The sequence below is a fragment of the Rhinoraja longicauda genome, chromosome 4 (genome assembly GCF_053455715.1).
Source record: "Rhinoraja longicauda isolate Sanriku21f chromosome 4, sRhiLon1.1, whole genome shotgun sequence".
Classification (NCBI taxonomy): domain Eukaryota; kingdom Metazoa; phylum Chordata; class Chondrichthyes; order Rajiformes; family Arhynchobatidae; genus Rhinoraja; species Rhinoraja longicauda.
The window spans coordinates 19,030,276-19,053,171 of record NC_135956.1 but is presented as its reverse complement, the minus strand read 5'-3'; positions in this window follow the sequence as shown (position 1 = coordinate 19,053,171).

Sequence of the window (22,896 nt, the reverse complement as noted above, 5' to 3'; positions counted from 1 at the left end):
TTTTATGTACGTCCCTCTTTGCAATTATTTGGCCAATATGCAGACTTCGGACTTTGCATTCAATTCACACCAAATACGCACTTGGAGAACAGACTTGAACTTTCTCACACTTGCCTGTGTGTCATACCTGCTTGTTGGTCTTGGCATTCTCACACTTCCACTGTCTGAATTGCTTCTCCTTGCCTCTTCCTTTTGGCTTTAGTTCAACTACAGCTTCTCCAAGCTCGGCCACAGCAAACCCGACACACAGTTAAAGTCTTCAATGCATCAACACCTCTGCAGGGGTGAAGCCTGTGGTGGAGCATGATGCTGCGCAATGTTTAAACATGAAATGAGCCAACTGATGACTCATTGTTGAACTGGGATAATCGTGAGAAAACCTGCTTCTTCAAGGCTTCCTTTGAAAGCTCAAAGTTGCTTGATGCTTTAAGAAACAGTTAGACAGGTACGTGGATAGGACAGGTTTTGTCACAGTCTGTCCTGTTCACTCACCTGCCAGCCATGCCCACCACGTTAAGCCAACTCCCCTCACCTGTTCACTCACCTGCTCCAGATCACCAATCAAGCCAGCATATAAACCCTTCCTGCACACACACTCTTTGCCAGATTGTTCTTAGCCCTCATGCAAGACTCTCCAGCATTCTCTCGGACTGATTTCCCGTTGCCGACCCTGCCTGCTCCCGACCTTCATGCCTCGTCCCGACCCTCATGCCTCGTCCCGACCTTCATGCCTCGTCGTCGCCCTGGTGAACGCCTCAGTCTTCTGTCCCCGACCACGAGCAGGTAGAAATAAAGCTCATTCTAAAACTACTTCCTTGGTTCCGTGTGCTGCATTTGGGTCTACCTGCGGTCCGTTACAGGTTTGGAGGGATATGGACCAAACACGGGCAGGTGGGACTAATGTAGCTGGGACATGTTGGCCAGTGTGGGCAAGTTGAACCGAAGGGCCTGTTTCCACACTGTATCACTATGACTCTATGATGCATCAATGCAGCCGGGGAGAAGTGGAGGCTTTAATGAATGCTTAATAGTAGGAAACATTAAATGGGATGCAAACTGAGGCCCATTTTCAGATAACAACATCTCAGATATGCCAGGTAGCATAAAGATCCATCTTGGCTCACCAAATGTATGATTTAATGTTACACTATGTACCAATACATCTAACCCCAATCCATTTTGAGTGTACATCAATAAGAATTGTAAGGCACTTCCATGGCTGCATTGGTCTCTTAGGTGCTTTTGTTCTGCACTCTTTACACGCAAACACATAATTCTCCAAGGCCAGGTGCTGATATGCAAAACTCCAGGAAATTGTTTGATGTTGATGCAATTCATTCAAGGTCTGCCTTCCCAGAACACTTGGGGAAGTTGCTGCCAGTGTAAATTTACAAGATCGTTAAGTATTTCTAGCCTTCCGTTGTAGATCAGTTTAATTTGGCATCATGGGCTGAATTGTGGGCTTAATCAGACATTGTGGGCTGAAGGACCTGTTCCCTGTTCTATGTTCTATTGAGTTTGTATATTGCCAGGCAAGCACACGTTGCAAATAAATTTCCTTTGCAATTGTTCCTTGCAAACAAAATATCACAGAATATACATGTAGAATATTTTAAGTTAGATGTGAACTACTCAATATAGATTAATAGCTTGAGCCCCAGTATGAATTATGGACAATCTTGAAAGACTGAAGGAGTCTTGTGGTTCTCGTGTTTTTAATTCAATGTTATTGGTTCATTTGCTTTAGGAATTCCAAGCCCCTCTAAGGTGCATTGATAACCTAGGAACCTTTCCAATTTAAGTAAAACAAGTATTATTTGTCATATAATAGTCTTCTGTGGTGTTAATAGAATGTCAGCCAGATTCATGGAGGAACAAACTGAATGTTATAGGGACTACTGGTGCTTTGGCAGACGTATATCAAATCATTGGAGGATATTTTCATTTGATTTGCGATAGCTTGTTTAAAAAGAGTCAAAATCCATTAAACAAAATCATCATAATATTTTATTGTACAATGTGTTATAAACAGTGGAATTGATACTAAATATTCCCTATAGATTATGTAATTTTGCTTCTGCATAATTTGTACTGAAAGGAAGCAGTGGATATTTTGCTTTTATTTTGCTTCTATTTTGCTTCTAACGTGTTTACAGCTCGAGAGAAAGTGCAGTTTAAAAAAAAGTGCAAGTGGCTTAATGACGTAGATGAGAAGACTGGGAATTCAGCCTTGGCATATGAGAGGTCCATCTGCTAACGGCAGAGGAGAAGCTGTTCTTAAACCTGGTGTTACATACTTTCACGCTTTTATATCTTCTGCCTGACCTCTATGGTTATTTTGTCAGTGAAGTTGCTTGATTTTGTAATGCTAAAGGACCGTTCTTATTATACGATACGATACGATAAAACTTTATTCATCCCCCCCCCTCCCCCACACCAGGTCCCCCTTTGTTCTTCTACCGTCCCTCACGGTGGTCTCCCCCATGCCGGGTCCCCATTGTTCTTCACGGTGGTCCACCCACGCCGGGTTCCCATTGTCTTCCCCTCCCTCCACCCCATGTTCATCAACCGGAAGGCCCCACCACCACCGAGGCTCTGGTTGCCGCCAAGTCTTCTGCTGTCCCGAGGCTCCCACTGCTGCTGCCATGTCTCCCGTTGCCGCTGAGGTACCCGCTGCTGCCGCCAAGGCTCCCGTCACCACCACTGCTGAGGGTCCTTTGGCCCAGACAGGCCTTGCCAACCAGCTTAAACACAGTCCCCTGGGAGGCCTGTGGGGTGTCAGGCCTACTGGGGTGTGTTCCGGTCTTCGGTCATTGCTCCGGTCGTCGGCGCCGCGGTTGTTCGGCGGGTCGATCAGGCCCAAGTGGCTCCCAGGGACACTCCCGCCACACGCACGGCTCCCCGGGACACCCGCTATGCCCGCAGCTCCCTGGGACACAGCAATGAACTCTTCATCCAAGGATAACAAAACAATGACTGTAAAATTTGATTCATCATGACTGTTTGGATGGAAGCAAATTGGATGACAGTGAGCCAGTAAATATGAAGTGCAAGCAACACAACACGGAAAGTTCTGTGGTTGTAGGTTTAAAAATGGCATAAAGCTAACAGATATTGATCGTGAATTTATTCACAAAATGCTGGAGTAACTCAGCAGGTCAGGCAGCATCTCAGGAGAGAAGGAATGGGTGACATTTCGGGTCGAGACCCTTCTTCAGAATTTGGTGTTCTTGAATCTGGTGGTACATGTTTTCATGCTTTTATATCTTCTGTATGGCGGGAGAGGAAAGAAGAGAGAATAACTGGGATGTGAATAGTCCTTGATTATGCTGGCTGCCTTCCTAAGTCAGCGTGAAGTGTAGATGGAGTCAATTGGATTGCATTCACAATTCTCTGAAATGCCCTGCGGTCTTGGGCAAAGCAGTTGACATTCCAAGCTGTGATGTTTCCGGATAGGATGCCTTCTATGGTGCATCTGTAGAAATCAGTAAGAGTCATTGGAAACATGGTGAAGTTCCTTAGCCTTCTGAGAAAGTAGAGGAGTGGTATGCCTTCTCATCCTTCATGTCAACAAGGATTGGGTTAAGAGAAAATGTTGGTGATTTTTACAGTGAGGAATTTGAAGCTCTTGACCATCTCCACTTCAGCACCATTGATGCAGAATGGGGTGTGTATTCCACCCTGCTTCCTGAAGTCCAAGGCCAGCTCCTTCAGTTTGCTGATATTAGTGGGGGTAAGTGGGATTGGGAATGAGAACAAGAGGCTAATGACTGAATGAGGAGGAGAGGGTCTCTCAGCAAACAGCATTATCCATAACAGGTCCGAACTGTTCTCCAAAAAGGTCTGGATCTGTTCTCCTACATTCATTTAAATGAGGCAACCTTAAAGGAGAAGCTCATGGAGACCTGCCACACATTGACATGGAGGGAGGCTGGAACCACAACATATAATGTGGTTGGAGATATTGGTTGAATAATAAGAGTTATCCCTCTATAGGTAGATGCAGGGTTATGACCGGTCCTGCCTGATAAAGATCGAGTTATGGGATTTGTTCTAAGTACAAATTATTTGACGTAACTATACTTAAGCTTTCAATAATTAATAGTCAGAGTTGTGCAGCACAGAAACTGACCCTTCATTCTAACCCATCCCTTTTTGACCAGTTCCCAAGAATATTTCTAGTCTTGTTTCAATTTGTTTTTGTCTATTTTCTCTGCCGTAGTGAACAAACTCAAGTATTCCCAAATCCTCCAAATGCCTCCTTCATCCCATTACCTTAATTTGCCTGTACAAATTCCTTGTGTGCTCCTCATAGTTTACTTTCCACCTAGTTTCAAAACATCAGCAAACTTGGATAAATTACAGTTTGTCTTTTCATCCATGTGACTAGTATTTATTGTGAAGAGAAAAATAAGACACAAAAAAAATACTTGTGGCATGTAACTAGAATCAAACTACAAAAATGAGAATGCTTTGTTCATTCCTGTTTTCCGTCTTTTAACTATCCTCTATCTATTCTACAATGTTGCACTCAATCCTTGCACCCTGATGTTACTTTGATTCCTGAGGTTCAGTGTCATGTTCTCTTTTAATTAGTTGCAACCTTTAAAAGGTGAAATGCTATTATATTTCCCTTGCTTTCAACAGTTGCAATCTAATGGTGAATGGTATTATTGCTTCTAATCTTCTCGGCAGAGATAATGAGGGACCTAAGAAGAAAGTTCAACAGATTAATGGCAGGGAAACGGGTTAATGAAAGAAATGTCCTGCCTCTAATCTGCCGATGAGGGGTCAAGTTATCCCATTTGGCCATTAATTTCAACAATATACCAGCTTCAATAAGGTGAGTTAGGTAGTTCGTAACTTCCTGACTATCTTATTGTAGAATAAATGTACAGGGCAGACTATAATAAGATCTTGAAAATGTGTTTAAAAAACCATTACAGGATAGCATTTTAATTGCTGCCATAGCTGACATCAGTTTTAGGAAGTTTCACCAAGATAGGTTCATTTAAGAAATTAATTCAATGTAAATTATTTTCTTAGAATGAACATTCAAGGTATTCCCACATTGATACTGCAATTAATGTGGTCATCTGTGAAATGCAAAATTGCCCTTCAACATTTCTCTGAGATCTTCCAGAACTTTAGTATGTTTGCTCACTCAAGAAACACTGATCCTTGTCCATTCAGTCCAATTGAAAGATATTACTAGTCTAATTTAAGCATCCTAGTGCTCAGAAGGCAGTGAAGGCCAAGTCTCTGAATGCATTCAAGAGAGAACTAGAGAGCTCTTAAGGATAGCGGAGTCAGGGGGTATGGGGAGAAGGCAGGAACGGGTACTGATTGAGAATGATCAGCCATGATCACATTGAATGGTGGTGCTAGCTCGAAGGGCCGAATGGCCTCCTCCTGCACCTATTATCAATTGTCTATTGTCTATCAGGAGCGACATGGTAGCGCAGCGGTAAAGTTGCTGCCTTACAGTGCTTTCAGTGCCAGAGACCCAAGTTCGATCCTGGCTACAGGTGCTTGTTGGTACGGAGTTTGTACGTTCTCCCCGTGACCTGCATGGGTTTTCTCCAAGACCTTCAGTTTTCCCCCACACTCCAAAGATGTACAGGTTTGTAGGTTAATTGACTTGGTATCAATGTAAAGATTACCCCTGGTGTAGGAGGGTGCTAATGTGTGGGGATCGCTGGTGGGCCAAAGGGCCCGTTTCTCCGATGTGTATGTGCTATTGTTCAATTTGGCTTGCATTGGTTGCTCATCCAAAAGAAACTACACTGACAGTATCAACCCATGTCATTGTTGGAAACTTCTCAAGTCATTTCTCAATCACAGTAATGCTTTGCATGGAATGTCTTGCCAAAAGATAGGATGGTGTTGGAAGGAACTGCAGATGCTGGAGTCTGAAGAAGGGTCTCAATCCAAAACGCCCACTATTAGATGTGTAGGAAGGAACTGCAGATGCTGGTTTACACCAAAGATAGACACAAAATGCTGCAGTAACCCACCCAGTCTGAAGAAGAGTCTCGACCCGAAACGTCACCTTTTCCTTTTCTCCAGAGATGCTGCCTGACCCACTGAGATACTCCAACATTTGGTGTCGATCAAAAGATAGGAACGAATGGTTAAGAATCAGTGTTTTTTGATTGAGCAAACTCACTAAAGCTCTGGAATATCTCAGAGAGGATGTTGTCACTACTCTCAGGGTTTGATTCATCAGACAGGCATATGCTCAGCTGACTCATCGGCTCATACTGGGTGCCAGCATGTCTTCTGAAAGTGAGCGGCACCTGTTTCTAAGCCTCCTCACAAAAAAGACCTGAAGCTCCATCTCAACGTTAGTAGCATCAATCAGGGTTTTAGCTGCAAGGCTGCCATTCATTTCTTTGCAGGATTCACATTCAAGGCTAGGATCAATAGGTTTTTAGATTCTCAGTGAGTCGAGTGAGATGGGACTCATTTGGGAAAGACTGATCTTCTTGAATGATGGAGCAGACATGAGGGTCAGACGGACCTCTTACTCTCCCAGTTCCTGTTTCTGTCTCAGATACCATCCCCTTTCTTATGGCCTGTTGTGTCACAGTCCTCGTCAATTTTGTTTTGGCAATGTTCGTTAGTCAGAGGTGTAGAGTTATGCAGAATGGAAACAAGCCCTTTGCCTCAACTCATCCATGCTGACCAAATTGCTTTCCTGAGCTGATCCCATTTGCCAATATTTTGCACATAGTCCTTTAAACCTCATCAGTTAATGGTTTGCAAAAGTTTCCTGAATGGTTCACCTCTTTGGGTTATTAATCATGTTCCTTATCTTTAAATGTGGTTCACACATACAAACATGCCCTCTCTTACCTCTGTGTCATCCTTAAACCCATCTGCACCGACCATAGAGTTGAGAAAAGTTACAAAAGCAATATAACTGTCAGATGGATCCAAAAACAAAATCTTCCCTGCTTTTATCAGACTCTTGAATAGTCCACTCACATACTAAGAATGTGTTCCAGATCCTCCACTCTACCTTGTTACGAACCTTGAACATTTTTTTAATCTGCACCTTCTCTGTATCTGTAACACTATATTCTGTAGCCTGTTTCCTTTCTGTTTTTGCTCTCCTGTGTTACTCTTGCTCTATATGATTGTACTCGTGTAAACATATAAACATAGAAACAGAAAATGGGTGCAGGAGTAAACCATTCAATATCAGTACCCCTTTCCTGCTTTCCTCTTGAAAGATCATGTACAGTATGATCTGCCTGGATAGCATGCAAAACAATGTTTTTCACTATATCTTGTTACTTGATAATCATACAATCATTAGACATAGGAGCAGAATTAGGCCATTCAACCCATCGAGTCTGCTCCGCCATTTGATTATGGCTGATCTATTCTTCCCTCTTAACCCCGTTCTCTTGCCTTCTCTCCATTACTAATCAAGAACCTATCAATCTCTGCTTTAAAAATATCCAATGACTTGGCCTGACAATGAATTTCACAGAATCACCACCCTCTTGGCTAAAGAAATTCCTCCTCATCTCCATATTAAATATACATCCTTATATTCTGAGGCTGTGCTCTCTGGCCCTGGATTCTCCCACTCCTGGAAACATCCTCTCATCGTCCACTCTATCTGGGCCCTTTCGCTATTCAGTAGGTTTCAATGAGATGCCTCCCTAATAATAAATCAATAGCAATACCAACACAAAAGTAATTAAAAAAAAAAAAAAGTTAAACTATTCTGAACTAGTTACAAATCAACCATTGAGATCATAATCCTTCTGAAATAGATAGCATTTATTCACACTTGGCCCACCATCAAGAAACCTTCTTCACGATATTGGGTCTTACTTACATCTGTTAGGCGGCTGCCAACTTGCCAGAGTGAGTTCCTGGCTATAGGAGAAAACAAGTCCAAGTTATTTTATCTGCTAGGATTCTAGCATTGTATGACAAAGGATGCTGATCTCTGGAAAACCATGCAGCTCATGGTACTCGGATGGGATTTTGTGGGTGAGGAGTGATGATGTGGGGAGTTAACATGAGGGATTTGGGCAGTCAGAGGCAAGCAAGTCTGTAATCTCATCGGATGGCTTAAACTAACATCATTATGGCTCTATACGAAAGGTCTGAGAGCCTCTATCCTAATTAATCAGGGTCTTCAACAACCAAGGGCATTATTTCCACGAAAGGGGGATAAGGGGGAAAAAGCAGGAACGGGGTACTGATTTTGGATGATCAGCCATGATCATAGTGAATGGTGGTGCTGGCTCGAAGGGTCGAATGGCTTACTCCTGCATTTATTTTTTATGTTTCTATGAAAGATTTGCCCAAATGAGGATGGCTGACTTAAAGTCAATAATTACATAATTTTGATGAGGTTTTAGACCCTTTTGGGAAAGGGAGAACAATTATATTAAAGCTGGTATTAAGCTATAAGAACAGTAATTGTTAGATAGGGATAACAATTTTATTGTTTAAATTCCATATACATACTAAAATATTCCTGGTTCAGATCACATTATAGTTAAAAGTAAATGCAAGTAGGAATAAAACAAACAGCCTGAAAAGTTTAGTTTAGTTTAGAGATAAAGCGCGGAAACAGGCCCTTCGGCCCACGGAGTCCACGCTGACCAGCGATCCCCGCACACTAGCACTATCCGACACACGCTGCATACAATTTACAATTTTACCAAAGCCAATTAGCCTACAAGCCTGTACGTCTGGAGCGTGGGAGGAAACTGGAGCACCCGGAGAAAACCCTCACAGGTCACGGGGAGAACGTTCAAACTCAACACATTCAGCACCTGTAGTCAGGATCGAACCCGGGTCTCTAGCGCTGTAAAGCAGCAACTCTAACGCTGTGCCACCGTGCTGCCACCCTTTTCCTGTAAACATTATTTTAAAAATCTATCTTGTTATTTGTCTATGAATTTTATTTTCTGAATAATTTAAAATGTAAACGACAGGCCCAAGTCCCATTAGGCAGACATATCTAAAATACATTAATTTGATATTCATCTAGCTCATTTTCTTTATTCCGATTAGTCAAGTTTGAACACCATGGATAAATAACACCACTGCTTAACCAACTATGTTGCCACTGAAATGAGAGTCATTTCAAATGAGAGGGTAGATAAGAGTCTTCTTCCAGGGTGGGAATGCAAAATACTAGAGGGCATAGATTTACAGTGAGAATGGAAAGTTTAAAGGAGATTTCTGAGGTATGTTTTGTTTACAAAGGTTCCTGGCATGTTCGTTTGCTTTGTTGTCACCTTCCGTGCTAACAATGATCTATTCTACATTTTTCTTGAGCTTCGTTCCCTTTGATCTCTCGGTTTCACACCTTACTCTTCCACATCTCTGTGTCTCTCTCCCCTGATTCTCAGTCTGAAGAAGGGTCTCGACCCGAAACATCACCTACTCCTTCTATCCACAGATGGTTCTTGTCCCGCTGGGTTAGTCCAGCATTTTGTGTCTATCTTCGGTGTAAACCAGCATTTGCAGTTTCTTCCAACACATTCCTGGAATGCAGTGCCTGAGGAGGTGGTGGAAGTAGATGAGATAACAACATCTAAGAGATATTTAGACAAGCACATAAACTGATGATGGAGGCAAATCAACGATGTGCAAGCATATGGGATTAGTTTAAATTGGCATCAAGGTCACTACAGTCATGGTGGGCTGAATAGCCGATTCCTGTGCTGTATTGTTCTATGTTCCATGTTCTATGACATAGAATAAATGTAATTCTTCATAAAAGTTTGAATTTATTTCAAGAAATAGTGAACCTACCTCATCAAAACAATCACGTGAATGTATGTAATAGACCCACAACAATTGTGCCTCATCTATTTCAAGAAGAATCATTACATATAAATAAATTATTCACAAAATGCTGGAGTAACTCAGCAGGTCAGGCAGCATCTCAGGAGAGAAGGAATGGGTGACGTTTCGGGTCGAGACCCTTCTTCGGGCTGATGTCAGGGGGGCGGGACAAAGGAAGGATATAGGTGGAGACAGGAAGATAGAGGGAGATCTGGGAAGGAGGCGGGGAAGAGAGGGACAGAAGAACTATCTAAAGTTGGAGAAGTCGATGTTCGTACCACTGGGCTGCAAGCTGCCCAGGCGAAATATGAAGTGCTGTTCCTCCAATTTCCGGTGGGCCTCACTATGGTACTGGAGGAGGCCCATGACAGAAAGGTCAGACTGGGAATGGGAGGGGGAGTTGAAGTGCTCGGCCACGGGGAGATCAGGTTGGTCAATGCGGACCGAGCGCAGGTGTTGAGCGAAGCGATCGCCGAGCCTGCGCTTGGTTTCGCCGATGTAAATAAGTTGACATCTAGAGCAGCAGATGCAATAGATGAGGTTGGAGGAGGTGCAGGTGAACCTTTGTCTCACCTGGAAAGACTGTTTGGGTCCTTGGATGGAGTTGAGGTGGGAGGTAAAGGGACAGGTGTTGCATCTCGTGCGGTTTCAGGGGAAAGTGCCCGGGGATGGGGTGGTTTGGGTAGGAAGGGACGGGTGGACCAGGGAGTTATGGAGGGAACGGTCTCTGCGGAACGCAGAAAGGGGAGGGGATGGGAAGATGTGGCCAGTAGTGGGGTCCCTTTGTAGGTGACAGAAATGTTGACGGATGATTTGTTGGATCCGCTGGCTGATGGGGTGGAAGGTGAGAACGAGGGGGATTCTGTCCTTGTTACGAGTGGGGGGAGGGGGTGCAAGAACGGAGCTGCGGGATGTAGAAGAGAATTAAATAAATTAATTCATTTGGGTCTGTGACTTTAAATTTTATGTTATTTATAAATATTAATTACAGCTTCACCATTCCTATTTAAATTCTGCCTAACAAGAATCGGATTTTTTTTCAAACTCTAGGTCATCCATATAAATTTCTAAGTGATTTTGCAAACAAATCTATTGCTGTTATTAAGATCATCTTCAGGCAAACATATCCTGGAAATATGAATGCAACTACGCTGTGGTTCTATAAAATTTATCTTCTGAATTCGCAGACTACATTTTCCTCTGGTCTGCACCGTTTTACCAAGGCTGCTCAGGCAAGTGATTGTGAGAATGGGAATGGTGGCCAGAGGCATTGGACATCGCATTGTATTCTCTGGTCTGAAGGAAGGTCCCAACCCAATACATCACCTGACCATTTTCTCCAGAGATTTTGACTGAACTGCTGAGTTCCTCCAGCACTCTGTATTTCACTCAAGATTCCAGCATCTGCAGTTCTCGTGTCTCTATGTTCCATACTGTGTATGGTGGCACATTTAAACAAACAGGTTATAATATTAGTGGTGGTAATTATAAAGGTGATATTACAATGCTGTTTTTTTATATACATTACCACCTTGTTGCGCGCACTGAGGATAGATTCAACCTCTGGAATAGATCTGGTAGACGCACAAAGTTTTTTTGCTCAGCGTGGGGTAAACAAGAACCAGAGGAGACTTAATGGGAACCTGAGGGGTAACATTTTTACATAAAGGGTGGTGGTGTATGGAACGAGCTGCTAGATGAGGTAGTTGAGGCAGGTACTATCGCAACATTTAAGAAACATTTAGACAGGTACATGGTTAGGGTAGATTTAGAGGGATATGGGCCAAAAGTAGGCAGGTGGGACTAGTGTGGGTGGGGCATGTTGATTGGCGTGGGCAAGTTGTGCCGAAGGGCCTGTTTCCATGCTGTATGACTCAATGTCTCTTCCTCCCTCCCCCCGCCATCCCATAACAGGGAAGACGTGGGGTGTAGGAAGGAACTGCAGATGCTGGTTTACACCGAAGGCAGACACAAAATGCTGGAGTAACTCAGCGAGTCTGGCAGCAACTCTGAAGAACAGGAACAGGTGACGTTGCGGGTCGAGGCCCTTCTTCAGACTGGGTCACATATTCCTTTTCTCCAGGAAAGACATGGGTCCTCATTTCAACAAGATCAGGTTTGAGCCGACGGAGTTAGTGAATTCTTTGTCAGGGTCTTTCGGAATGGTATGGAGTTTTGACCGCAACATGATGGATGAACTTTCCATTTGTTGCCCACCTCCTCCGGCAGTCAGCTTTGTCGGTGTGCTTTGCTCCAAGTTGGTAACTCAAATTTCACTGTACTTTAATTGGTACATGCGACAATAAACTGAACTTAAAACCTTGAAACCTTGAACCTCTCTGGAATTAGCCACAGGTTGGATAATTATCCCTCAGCATTACTGTAAGTGTGTATGATTCCTGAGCACATGGCAAAAGGGAATGTTTTCTCCCATAACTAGATACAAGGAATTGCAGATGCTGGTTTGCAACAAAAAAAGTCACAAAGTGATGGCACGGCATGACACGGTGGTGCAGCGGTAGAGTTGCTGCCTTACAGCGCTTTCAGCGCCAGAGAACAGGGTTCGATCCCGACAATGGGTGCTATCTGTAGGGAGTTTGTATATTCTCCCCATGACCGCATGGCTTTCCTCTGAGATCTCCAGTGTCCTCCCACACTCCAAAGACGTACAGGTTTGTAGGTTAATTGGCTTTCTATAAATTTAAATTGTCTCTGGTGTGTGTAGGATAGTGTTAATGTGCGGGGATCATTGGTCGTCGTGGACGCGGTGGGCTGAAGGGCCTGTTCCAGCGCTGTATCTCTAAACTAAACTAAACCAAAGTGCTGGAGTAGTTTAGTCAGTCAGGCAGCATCTCTGGAGAACATACACAGGCGATGTTCCAGGTCTGAAGAAGTGCCCCAGCCCGAAAAGTCACCTATCTGCGTTCTCCAGAGATGCTGCCTGACCTGCTGAGTTATTCCAGCACATTGTGCCTTTTTTTTTCTCTCCCATAAGATCCGATTCCAGGCTCTCAGGGTAACTTTGAGCCTGTTGTTAGAGGGGTTGAGTCTTTCCAAGGAGGAGTTGATTCTGGATAGAGTACTTGTCCCAACATCTCCTGGTCTATAGCCATGTCATAAATTCACTTCCCACGCTCCTTACATCCTTCAAGCTGTCTACTACAGAAAAGGTGCTTGGAAGTGGACTTGATTGCTCAGCCACTGTTACAAAATTTTGAGCGCATCTGGCCAGAGATATATTTCTATGCATCTATTCTTAACCTTGCTTGGAGTTTCACATGCAAGGAATTATAATGTGGATCAATACATTATGTCATGGAATACATTTTCAATGTGAGCCTTTATCAGAGCATTTTGTATGTTCGTTTCTTCAGATACCTGGTACCTCTTTGGTAAATCTAATTGTTATTTGTCCTTTATCAGTAGAAATCAAAGAAAATGATACAATAAAGCTCAGTTAATAACTAAATATTCTTCATGCATCCACTTGTAGAATAGAGAGCATATCGTGTGTCAGTGGGGGAAAGAAAGCCTTCAGGCTATTTGAAGACTTATGGTCACATCTTTTGAAGAAATCAGTGATGAGAATCCTAAAATACCATAAGATATTCAGAACAGCTTCTTTTAAGTTTCAACAATATCTTTCATTCAAGTAAAATGAAACCTGAATGGAATTTTGAAGAAATCTTTTTCTTATTGTTCAAAGAAATGGATATGTGGGAAGTATTCAACAAGTACGATGAAGCCGGACACCTCTGCTCAGTCCACCTGGGCCTACCTGATCTCCTGGTTGACAAACACTTTAATTCTCCTTCCCATTCCCACACTGACCTTTTTGTCCTGGGTCTCCTCCATTGTCAGAGTGAGGCCAAAAGCAAATTGGAGGAACAGCACCTATTTTGCATGGGCAGCTTACAACTAGAGAGCAGTGCTGAACTACTATCTGCCTCTGTCCCTACTATGTCCCTTGGACTATCCTTGACAGGACTTTGCTGTCTTTACCTTGCACTGAATGTTATTCCCTTATCATGTATCTACACACTATAAAATGGATTGATTGTAATCATGTATTGTCTTTCTGCTGACTGGTTAGCATGCAACAAAAAGCTTTTCACTGTACCTCGATACACATGACAATAAACAAAGCTGAAACTGAAACTGAACTGAAACCCAGTGGTATGAATATTGATTTCTCTAACTTCAGAGTAATCCTTGCATCCCATCTCTTGCCATGTCTCCCCACCCTAATCATTGCACTAGTTTCACTGTCGTCCTGGTGAGTTTCATTGTCTGTATAACTCGTTTTCACCTAGCCCACAGCTAACAATGGTCTGTTTTCTTTCTCATCATTACTTTTTTGCATATATTTCATTCATTTGTTCTATATCTCTCTACTAGACCAAGTGGACCCGTTGGGCCCAAACCTCTCCTGCATTGGTTCAGCACCCTCCCCTCCCCTCCTCCCCCTCCCCTCTCCCACTCCCCACTCCCCACTCCCCTCCCTCTCTCCCTCCCCCCTCCCCCCTCCCCCTCCCCCCCTCCCCCTCCCCCCTCCCCCTCCCCCTCCCCCCTCCCCCTCCCCCCTCCCCCCTCCCCCCTCCCCCCTCCCCCCTCCCCCCTCCCCCCTCCTCCCTCCCCCTCCTCCCTCCTCCCTCCCCCCTCCTCCCTCCTCCCTCCTCCCTCCTCCCTCCTCCCTCCTCCCTCCTCCCTCCTCCCTCCTCCATCCTCCCTCCTCCCTCCTCCCTCCCCCTCCCCCTCCCCCCTCCCCCCTTCACCCTCACCCTCACCCTCCCCCTCTCCCCCTCACCCTCCCCCTCACCCTCCCTCCCTCCCCCCTCCCTTTCCCTCTCCACCTCCCCCCTTCCCCTCACCCTCCCTCCCTAGGAGAGATTTAAACTTTAAAATGTGAATAACTTAAAAAATATAAACACCGATTTCAATGAAACTTTTTCGATTAGCACCAAAGGGATGACAGTGAGTAAGGTGGGCCTAAAATTGTCGCGCTATCATGTACCGTTTTGGCTGTAGTTCAGGAACAAACAAACAAACAAACGAGAGTTTTAGTATATAGATATCACCGTCTATATCTCTTGTTTCCTTATCCCCTGGCGCTCAGTCTGTAGAAGGGTCTCGACCCAAAATGTCACCTATTCCTTTTCTCCAGAGATGCTGCCTGACCCGCTGAGTTACTCCAGCTTTTTGTTTCTATCTATGATGACTTCTAAGATGTTTCACTATATTCTTGAAATTCATAATTTATTTGAGCATTTATTTTTACTGTGTAAAATGTACGAAAGGAAGTATGCAAGGTTTGAAGACAGACTATTCTAGTTCCTACATTAGGAAGGGATTCAAAAATATCTATTTATACTTAAAGCACCATTGATAACTGGGGCATTTTCCCCTATGCATTAAATATCTCACATTTCTATTACTTTTTAAGCAAATAATAATTTAACTAATTTTGTGATTTCCTTATGTGACCTTTGTATTATACTTTTATAGATAGTTTATGTGCTTCTTTCTTCAATGTCTGTAGCTCTGAATAATATTCACTTGGGACCTAATTAGATTTCAACCTTTTTAAAATGGGAAGTATTTTGAATAGTGATTATCTCTTTAATAAACACACACATATTAAATGTCAAAGAGAGGCATTTTTGATGAAAGCTAACTGACAGGAGCCATAATGATTAATGTGAACTCTTACTTCACAGTGAACATGATGTGGGACCTTATTTACATGACATGCATTATTAACATCATCTAATCCATCACTTTACATGCAGTTAACCTTATGCATTATCTCATTAAAAATCTCACTTAAATTATAGACATGTTTATCTGATATTTTTAAACTGGGTGAATTTAACATTCACGGGCAACACTCAGTTTTCGAAGTGCAAAATGAGTCACCAACTTTTATTATTTCAGTCGTACTAATAGGAAATATTAATCAACCTGTGATGACATGTCCCCTTTCAGGTCTGTCCCTCTCACGGCCACAGGCTAACGTGCCACAGCCAAGTTCAATTAAGAGTTATTGGACCAATTAACCTGATCCTACAGACCTACCCCTTATCAACTCTGGTGGGGGAAGGGGAAGAGCCATAAATCCAGACCCTCTTGTTCATTTCTAGAAATAAAACCCATTGGGTGAGTTTACTGTACTGTCTGTTCATTATTGATCTGGTGTCATGACTGACACAAGCCATATCTGAATAAGTGTACTTTTAGGATCTGACTCCTATGTTGTTTGTCATCTCACTTTTGATCAATATCTCCTTTTTATTTTAATGTTAAATGGTAAATGAACTGTTGCTCACATTGGATCTATTTTCCTTCTTCCGAGAAGGGCTTGGAAGAGAAAACCAACCCTTCTTGCTCACTCTTAATAGGTAGAGGTTGGCTGTCTTGCTTAACTGTACAATCTGGGTGGTGACCTGGCTGCTACCATCATATTTGGTACTTGTTTCAGATTTTTAAAGAGATGACAATAATGAGATGGCAATATACAGCCAATCAAGATCCTTGGCTTTATTTTTTCCACACATTTACCACCCATATTCTTCCAGGAGGTGGAGATTTGAGAGGTATTGATGAAGGAGCCTTGGAGATATGTTGCCTTGCCATTTAGATAGAACGCACAGTAAAAATAGAATGTTGATGGTGGGGAGATTGGATATTTAAGCAATTAATGGGCTGCTTTGTTTTGGATGTGTATTGATTAGATGCACCACCAGATTCAGGCACAGTGAACATCTACTTTCCTATACGCATCAGTTTCTTGAACCAACCTGCACAACCCTAAGCCAACAGTATCCTCTCACCAGCTAAAGTGTAGTCTGACCTCCTATTGACCTCATTTGAGACCTTTGAACTATACTTGATCCGGCTTTATCTTGCACTAGATGTTGTACTCTTTATCCTTTATCTGTACACTGGATGACTTGATTGTAATTATGTATTGTCTCTTCTTTACTTAGCTAGCACGCAACAAAAGCTTTTCATTATACAGTTTCAGTTTAGTTTTTTTATCCGATGTACCGAAGTACATTGAAAAGTTTCTGTTGCGTGCTAACCAGTCAACGGAAAGATAATACATGATTATCCTTCGGTACATGTGACAATAAATCAAACCAAATGAAAAATACACACCCTCTTGAACGACCGTGGACATTTCCTTTTTTTTGGCACATTTGTTTTACTGTTTTTTGGAATTTCTGTGTAACTTCTGCAAATTTATGTATAATTCACATTTGTGTGCTTTGCCTGTCTTTGTGCTTGTGGTGCTGCTGCAAGCAAGATGGTCATGAACCTGTATCTCATCGTACATAAACTGAAGTTGACTTGACTCTAGAGCCAATACAATTCCCTTTATTTCTGTCTTCTACCTTTTAGATGTTGCAGACGGATTATAAAGATGTAAATTAGGTTGCTCACCGCAGAATACCGAACGAAAATCAGTGCAACGAGTTTCAATAAACGCAGCTGATGGGCAGCATCAGTACAAAGAAAAACAGTCAACATTTCAAACCAAGTCCTTTTGTGTATAAGAAAATAACTGCAGATGCTGGTACAAATCGATTTATTCACAAAATGCTGGAGTGACTCAGCAGGTCAGGCAGCATCTCGGGAGAGAAGGAATGGGTGACGTTTCGGGTCGAGACCCTTCTTATGTTTTTTAAAAATAGCTTTAAGTTGCAGGGAAGGTGAAGGAAGGAATGGCTTGCACAGAAGGAACATCTGAGAGAGTCGGGCCAGAGTTGTCGTGGGATTAAATTGTAGTCCATTCGAACATTGATTAACGGAGTAATAATTAAAAAATGAAGTGTGAAATGCATGCCCAGTGGGTCACGGAGCTGTGATAATGGAGGGAATACTGCAAATGTATGACTTGGTACAGTTCTGACAGGGGTAGAGAAATATAGTTTGTCTGAATTTGCAAAATTTGAGGCTGAGTTTGTAAGACTGCAACCTATCATAAGTGATAGAAAAATTGGACCATTCGGCCCATCAATTCTACTCTGCCTTTCAACCATGGCTGTTCTATCTCTCCCTCTTAACTTAATTCTCCTGCCTTCTGCCCATAACCCCTGACACCTGGTAGCTACTGTCCAGCCAGATGATGAGACGTTGTTCCTCAGGCTTGTGCTGGGGCTTGCTGTAACAGAGCAGGGGGCCAGAGAGTGGGATTGCGGGTGTAAAGTGGTGGGCAAGGGAAGCTCAGCATCACCCCTGTGGACTGAACGCAAAGACAGCTTTGCAAAGCTGTCACACAAACTGCATTTGATTTCTCTAACCTAGCAGCTTTTTAAGAAATTTAACATGTTATGGGACAAAAGCTAAAAAAATCTATTTTGGGATGTGGTCATTTCTGGCATGACCAGTGTTTATTGCTGCAAAGAAGGTGGTGATAGCTTCACTCTTGACCCGATGCAATCCTCATTGGTGCTAATGTGTACTAATATTGATGTTGTGAACTATTGCCTGGATATTGCTGAGGAATTGAGCTCTTAATTTTAGTGCATTAGTTTTCGTAACAAGATTGGAAGGCGTGACATTGATTAATTCTTCAAAGGGGAAGATTCTTTGGTTCCACTTCAGTATGAAAGATATGTAGTGATTGATAAATTTTCAGGTGCAGTGTGAAGTTGGGTTAGAGCAGTTAATAGTCAACATAAATAATTTCACAAGCACAAAATAGACAGTAGCATAAATTCTATTTGGTTGCCAAAGATAATATTCAATATATTTGACCGTGTTATCGTTTATTGGTTTTATCCAATGCAATCACTAAGCTCTAAACTAAATAAATTGTTTATTAATATTACTGTGTTTATTTTGTGTTTTTCAGATAGAGTTTAATTTGATTTGTAGCGTTGCAACGCAGAACATCATAAATCTATTTTCTAAGACGACTGTCTGTTTCTTGTAACGCGTGTTAAATCCTTAATGTGCTCATAAATGTCAGCACCTGCACTTAAGTATTCTATTTGCTCTCCTGTGGTGTATAATTGTAGGTTCCATTGCTTTGAAATAGGCTGCACAAGATGATTAAAGAAGTAAAATTAAAAAGCAGTGCTTTCAGCAAGTTACCCCTCAAATTCTGAAGTCTTCATCAAAATGTCGTTCGATTGGCTGGGTTTTGCACAAGTTTTGAATCCCAATTAAATTAGTCTGGAAGTAAAGAAAGATGCAGCATGTAAATAATGTTCCTGTGAAATAATCGTCTCCAGTTAAGGATTTGATCCCATGCCCGTATCCCAATACAAAGTAGATCAAAGGGTGGCACGGTGGTGCAGCGGTAGAGTTGCTGCCTTACAGCGCTAGAGACCCGGGTTCCATCCTGACTATGGGTGCTATCTGTACGGAGTTTGTACCTTCTCCCCATGACCTGCGTGGGTTTTCTCCAAGATCTTCGGTTTCCTCCCGCACTCCAAAAACGTACAGACTTGTCGTTTAACCGGCTTGGTATAAATGTAAATTGCCCCTGGTGTGTGGAGGATAGTATTAATGCGCAGGGATTGCTGGTCGGTGCGGACTCGGTGGGACGAAGGTCCTGGTCCCGCACTGTATCTCTAAACTAAAAGGAGTTTAAGATAATTAGCACTCTTTCTTTCTTCAAATCTAACTTAAAAGGATGTACAAAAAGCTTTTGTTGATTTTCTTGCCTTTTCTGTACACCTGTTATCACCTTCATAGCGATTTGCTTTCTATCAGCTGGCTAGGATGATATGCCATGGTAACCTGTGGGCCTTCCTACTGTGCTGCTTCCTCTTGAAGAAAAGGATAACTCGTAATGGAAGACAGAACATTGGAGCAGGTGGTTAGCTCCCTGGTATCCAGCCTCCAACTGCTTATGAGGAGGAAGCTCTCTAACTTCTGGGTAGGAAGATAGGAGAGGGAATAGGAGAAATGGAGGGAGAAGGCTATGTGCAAGCTGAATATAACATTCCTGCTGTCTTGCTTATGCATGCACACTGATATAATTTTCCGTTGAAATATGTACAGAAACTGTTATGCAATTGCATCTATTGACAACCGCATGGAGATTGCCCTTTTCCTTTTTTATTAAAGTTTGTCAGCATTGCCTTTAATGTTACCATAAGGTCATAAGTGATAGGAGCAGAATTGGGTCATTTGGCCCATCAAATCTACTCCGCCATTCAATCACGGTTGATCTATCTCTCCCTCCTAACCCCACTCTCCTGCCTTCTCCCCATGACCCTGACACAATGTTGTAACTCTCAGAGGTATGCAGGTTCTAACCCACTCCAGGGACTTGAATACAATGATCTGGCTTGATGCACTAATTAAGTGCTATGGTATCAGAAGCTGCTGTATTTGAGCTTCTAAGGTAATTCAATGGCTCTGAAGCCCACTCAGCTGTTCTCTACTGTCCTTATTTTTGTTCTTACCCATAGAAAAGAGGGTAGTGGTGGAAGGATGTTTTTTGGTTGAGCATTTGCGGATGTCTTTAACCCCACCCTACTCTAATGAGGTCCTCAACTGCTTTAAAAAGACCACTATAATCCTGGTCCCAAAGAAGCACAAGGTGGTGTGCCTTAATGACTTTCGTCCGGTGGCTCTGACAACCACCATCATGGTGCTTCCAGAGGCTGGTGGTGGAGCAGTTCAGTCCAGCCTCACATAGACTTGCCATTCACCTCCCACCGCAACAGGTCCATGGCAGTTATCATCTCCCTGGTTGCACACTTGTCCCTGGAACACCTGGGTAACAAGGATACCTGCATCAGACTCTTATTTATTGACAATGGTTTTACCTTCAACAGCATTGCAGTAAGCCCGCGATGTAGCGGCCAGCTTCTCGTCTATAATCTATATATATTTTACAAACCGCTTTATAACAGATTTTGTTTACAGCGGATGCATCTACTGACCTTCACGCCAGGCCGGGCTGCCCATGCCACCGCCGGCCCACACAGCTTCCATGGCTGTGCCTGCTGCCGCCACTGCAAGTGTCGACCCTTACCTGCACTCTGGCCACTCGTGGATCACGACCAATTACCCCACCAATCCTCTCCTCAACCCACCTGGATTCCAGGCACACTTTCAGACCAAGAGTTTGATGCAGGGTCCTGACCCAAATCAACCCCGATCCATGTTCTCCAGAGATGCTATCTGATCTTCTGAGTTACTCCAGCCCTCAGTGTATTAACCAGCATCTGCAGCTCTTTGTTTCTACTACTTGTAATCCCTCCTTGGTTATAGCAGACAATCTGAAGAAATGGACACCATTGCCCCCCTCCCCCCCCCCCTACTAAAGTCGGTTGTAAGGGGAGTTTACTGTATTCCAAACCAAACTCATCTCCAAACTCTTGGACTTTTTTTCTAAGCCAGTATCTGCAGTCCTTACATTTTACTACCGTCTTACCACTTCCCTTCCCAGCATCCAGGGACTAAAACACTACTTCCAGGTGAAGCGACAATTCATTTGAACTCTTCCAAATTTTTTAAGATGTGTTTCTTCTCTAGATTGGAAAACCAAACAGATGTGTGATCTGAGCTTCTAATTGCCTGTCTATAACTTTGGCCTATTTCATTGTTGTGAGAAAAGACAACAATAAGTGCAGGGAACAGTAGCTCCACTTTCTAGCCTTCAGGATTGCACTCTGCTTATAATAATTTCAGATAACCCATTTGTGCCAGTCCTAATGAAAAGTTTCCACTCTGTAACATTAACTTAGTTTTTCCCTTCATTCTACTTCAAATTCCTCGGATTAAATATCACCAACTTCTCCTGGACCACCCAGAACGAAGCAACTACTTGATGGACACTTCCAGTATTCTAGATATCAGAAACTGTCCTGTACTAAATCTTGTCATTTCAGATTTTTCTAACTTAGCTACAGACCAGAATGATTGCAATGAACAATCTTTCACCAACTTGTCTCAATAGACAATAGGTGCAGGAGGAGGCCATTCATCCCTTCGAGCCAGCACCAACATTCAATGTGATCATGGCTGATCATTCTCAATCAGTACCCCGTTCCTGCCTTCTCCCCATACCCCCTGACTTCACTATCCTTAAGAGCTCTATCTCGCTCCCTCTTGAAAGCATTCAGAGAATTGGCCTCCACTGCCTTCTGAGGCAGAGAATTCCACAGATTTACAACTCTCTGACTGAAAAGTTTTTTCCTCATCTCTGTTCTAAATGGCCTACCCCTTATTCTTAAACTGTGGCCCCTTGTTCTGGACTCCCCCAACATTGGCAACATGTTTCCTGCCTCTAACATGTCCAATCCCTTAATAATCTTATATGTTTCAATAAGATCCCCTCTCATCCTTCTAAATTCCAGTGTTATGCAAGCCTAGTCGCTCCAGTCTTTCAACATACCACAGTCCCGCCATTTCGGGAATTAACCTAGTGAACCTACGCTGCACGTCCTCAATAGCAAGAATATCCTTCCTCAAATTTGGAGACCAAAACTGCACACAGTACTCCAGGTGCGGTCTCACTAGGGCCCTGTACAACTGCAGAAGGACCTCTTTGCTCCTATACTCAACTCCTCTTGTTATGAAGGCCAACAATCCATTGGCTTTCTTCGCTGCCTGCTGTACCTGCATGCTTCCTTTCAGTGACTGATGCACTAGGACACCCAGATCTCGTTGTACAACCCATTTTCCTAACTTGACACCATTCAGATAATAATCTGCCTTCCTATTCTTACCACCAAAGTGGATAACTTCACATTAAACTGCATCTGCCATGCATCTGCCCACTCACACAACCTGTCCAAGTCACCCTACAACCTCATAGCATCTTCCTCACAGTTCACACTGCCAGCCAGCTTTGTATCATCTGCAAATTTGCTAATGTTACTTTTAATCCCCTCATCCAAGTCATTAATGTATATTGTAAATAGCTGCGGTCCCAGCACCGAGCCTTGCAGTACCCCACTAGGCACTGCCTGCCATTCTGAAAGGGACCCATTTATCCCCACTCTGCTTTCTGTCTGCCAACCAATTTTCTATCCATGTCAGTACCCTACCCCCAATACCATGTGCTTTAATTTTGCCCACTAATCTCCTACGTGGGACCTT